Source organism: Rattus norvegicus, chromosome 5 (assembly GCF_021556685.1).
Source record: "Rattus norvegicus strain SHRSP/BbbUtx chromosome 5, alternate assembly SHRSP_T2T, whole genome shotgun sequence".
NCBI lineage: Eukaryota > Metazoa > Chordata > Mammalia > Rodentia > Muridae > Rattus > Rattus norvegicus.
Window position 1 is genome coordinate 159,524,303 of NC_141538.1, and position 4,241 is coordinate 159,528,543.

Here is a 4,241-nt window from a genome sequence, read left to right on the forward strand (position 1 = left end):
GGACTGTCTCTTTGATCTGTCACCACCATGGGGAGCATGAAGAAGGCCTTTGCCTACAGAGCCTCTTCCTAAGTCTCCCATCTGCATCCCCAGACAACTGCTTCTACCCTCGTCAGTAAGCTAAGCCAGAGCTCTTGGCCCAGGCTAGACACTGTCCTCAGCCGGAGGGCCTCCCAATGGTCCTGGCTCCATTGCTGGCCCATGGGCCCCTGACACTTAGTTCCCAACATCTCTGTGCGGTTTTCTAGCAGCAAATAGATTCCCCGGGAGTCAGGGAATACCAGCTTCACCTTTCCCATATCTCAGACGGTGTTTCCCCAGCCCCCAGAGTGGTGTCTTGGCGCTGCCCTGAAGCCTAGCACCTGCCCAGCAGTGGCATCAGGATAAGCTCAGTAAAGCTCCAAGTTTTGCCTCTCCAGGGACCCTGCCCAACAGCAGAGTGGAACTCTAGGAGCCAGACTAGGAGAGGGAGGAGTGTGCGGAGTTGGGGGCAGGGCTAAGAGTCAGGGCAAATCAACAGAGGGATAAACTGGGTCGGGGGTGGGGGGTGGGGGTGGGTTAAGGATGGGGACTAGAACAGTATGGGGGAGCGCTCAACTCTTCTATGAAAAAAGTACAGGAGAGGGACTGAGGGATGCTTAAGGGATGGTCCATCAGGAAGATGAAGAACTGGGTGACCTTGAACTGTTACAGTGGTCCACATGTGCTCAGCTGACACACTGTCCAGGTGAAGGTTCAGCGTTGTGCAGCGTCAAGATTAGGTGCATAACATTGACCATCGCTGAGGTCTTGTTTTGTTTTGTTTTAGAATAGCTTCTATTCATTTGACCATTTCATACAGGAATACAGCATATCTTGAGCTTGCCTGCCCCTAACTCGCCCTAACTGCCTCCCAGCACATCCCTCTCCTAGCTTCATGCCCTTCTTTGTAACCCACTGAGTCCACTGATCTTCCTGGCTTGGCTGAGCGTAGGGAACCATAGTTACAGTGGGCTCCTGAGTGCAACATGCCCAGAGGATAGCTTTTCACAGCGCTCCTCCCCCTCCTTTGGTTCTTACATTCTTCCTGCCTCCTCGTCTGCCTCATTTCCTGACCCTGGGGCCGAGCTGGGGTTGGTGGATGTGTCCCATTTATGCCTAAGCCCTCAGCAGTCTGACTAGTTACAAATCTCGGCATCAACTGCTACCCACTGCAGAAGAGGGCTTCTCTGGGCAAGGTCGTGGACAGCACTGATCTCTGGGTATAAACAAATAGGCATTTAAAAAAAAAAAAGACTTATTTATTTAATGTATATGAGTACACTGTTGCTGTCTTCAGACACACCAGAAGAGGGCATCGGATCCCATTACAGATGGTTGTGAGCCACCATGTGGTTGCTGGGAGTTGAACTCAGGACCTCTGGAGGCGCAGTCAGCGCTCTTAAGCGCCGAGCCATCTCTCCAGCCCTTAGAAGGCCGTTTGACAGCATCCACTTAACAAAGCAACAGTACAAGGCTTCCACCAAACCTGTGACCTCCAGAGCCTTTGACCAGGTTTACAGTACCAGGCTCGAACCCTCTTCCTCCAGGGCAGACAGACCTCAGATCCAATCAGAAAGTGACCAGTTACCTGGTTACTCCAGAGCTCTCACGGCACTGTTCCACCAGTGCAGAGGCCATTTTTATGATAGACGTGAGTGTCCTGCTCAGAGTGTGGAGGGGGTGAGAAGGGACTCGGGTCTGTCAGGGAACCTCTCTCCCAACTCCGTCCCTACTCACCAGCTGGGCTGTTTAAGAAGCTGTTTATTCCTGCCTACCCTCCTTCTCTGGTCCCTTCATGCCTCTTCTGCCTGGGGCAACCAACACCTGCAGACACAAACGTAATGACCCGGATGTCTGGGTCCTACAGGGGCACTCATACTCCACTCTCCAGGGACAGCATTTTCTCTCAATGGGTGAGATATCTCTAGATAGCCCCTCCACCCTAACCACACCAAGGAGTCTGGAGAAGTCTGGAGCAGTCTCCCATGAGCCTCCTCGGCCCTCTCCCCAAGAATGCTACAGCACCTCCTGTCCCGATTCTTGGGGCGGCCAGTCCTGGGGAACCTGCTCCACCCTAACACCTGGCTTCCCAGGAGGCCAGCTTCTGAGTGATGCTCTTGACCGTCCTGACCTCGCCATGGGGACTGCTGATGTTCTGCTAGCACTCAGCCTAGGTGCGTGCTGTAGGTAGAAGAGCCATGGGTTCACCTCAGGGATGGAGTCTCTCCAGGTGGCTCAGCAGTTCAGAGCACCGGCTACTCTAACAAAGGACTCAGGTTCGATTCCCAGCATCCATGTGGCGGCTCACGGGGGTATGTAACGCCAGTTCCAGGGGGTGCAGCATCCTCTCGTGTCCTCAGGCACCAGGCACACATGAGGCATTCAACTGTACATAACTCCAGTTCAACGGGGTTTGGTATGTGAGGACAGCAGGTACAGACATGGTGCACAGACGTACATGCGGTGTATACACAAAATAAAAATCATAAAAACATAAATAAATGCTACAACCTTGTTGTGTGTGCTCATATGAGACACACTTGGTGATCCATTCAGACCCTCACAACAGCCTGCAAGACCCCATTTCCTGGCTTCTGACTGTTCTGGCAGACTGGCCCCTGAGTAGAACACATTCACTCACACCCAGTCTTCATACTGTTTTCTGCTAGAATTCTCTTTCCTCAGACATTATGTTGATTTAGATTTCAACACTACCACCACCTTAATAAGTGTTTCCTTCCTTCTTTCCTTCCTTCCTTCCTTCCTTCCTTCCTTCCTTCCTTCCTTCCTTCCAGATTTGTTATTTTATTAACACAAGTACACTGTGGCTGTCTTCAAACACACCAGAAGAGGGCATCAGATCCCATTACAGATGGTGTGAGCCACCATGTGGTTGCTGGGATTTGAACTCAGGATCTCTGGAAGAGCAGCCAGTGCTCTTAACCTCTGAGCCATCTCTCCAGCCCTCATAAGGGCTTTTTTTTTTTTTTTTTTTTTTTTTTATTCTTTTTTTCGGAGCTGGGGATCGAACCCAGGGCCTTGCGCTTCCTAGGCAAGCGCTCTACCACTGAGCTAAATCCCCAACCCCCTCATAAGGGCTTTTTTGATCCATGTAATCCCTAGAGGCCCTGTCCCTCAAGCTGGTGTGTATCATGATTTCCTATGTCTGAGCTCTTATGGGTCAACTCACTTGTTAGTGTTTATTGAATATCCATCTTCTACCACTAGAATGAGCTCTGTGGGAGAGACCGGGTACGTGTGTGTGTGTGTGTGTGTGTGTGTGTGTGTGTGTGTGTGATGCCAATCGTGAGAGCAGAGACCGGGGGTGTGATGCCAACCGCTTTTCTGCCAGTGCCCAAAATAATCTTCAGCATGTGGAAGGTTCTTAATAAATGGTTGTTGAGTTAATCCATGGATTTCTGATCTCTCTCTCCATCTATCACTAATCTCCATCTGTCGTTAATCCAGTCAATGGTTCCTGCTTTCGGGAAAGTAAAAACCACTCGTTCAAAAGGGAATTTGATACAAGGTTCGTTGAAATTGGTGATGGGAAACTGAAAAGGCAGAAAGGGAATTGAGGTAACAAAGTCATGTCAGGGGTTCCCTCTGGGCTACAGCCCATAATAGACATGGCTTTCCAGAGTGACCTCGACCCTGCACACCACCCATGGCCCTGACCACACTAAAGTGTGTCCCCTTCTCCGTTATCCTTTTTAGCACCATTTCATCTTCCAGGCCTCAGGTCACTGTACCTTTAATTGTTTTTTTGTTTTTTTTTAAAGTACCGTCACATTAACTTTTTTTTTTTTTTTTTTTTGGTTCTTTTTTTCGGAGCTGGGGACCGAACCCAGGGCCTTGCGCTTCCTAGGTAAGCGCTCTACCACTGAGCTAAATCCTCAGCCCCACATTAACTTTTTTTTTTAAGATTTATTTATTATATATAAGTACACTGTATCTGTCTTCAGACACACCAGATCTCTTTACAGATGGTTGTGAGCCACCATGTGGTTGCTGGGAATTGAACTCATGACCTCTGGAAGAGCAGTCGGGTGCTCTTAACCGCTGAGCCATCTCTCCAGCCCCCTTTAATTGTTTTAAACCTTATTTTTTTTTTTCGGAGCCGGGGATCGAACCCAGGGCCTTGCGCTTCCTAGGCAAGCGCTCTACCACTGAGCTAAATCCCCAACCCCGCTTAAACCTTATTTTTTTTTTATTTTTTT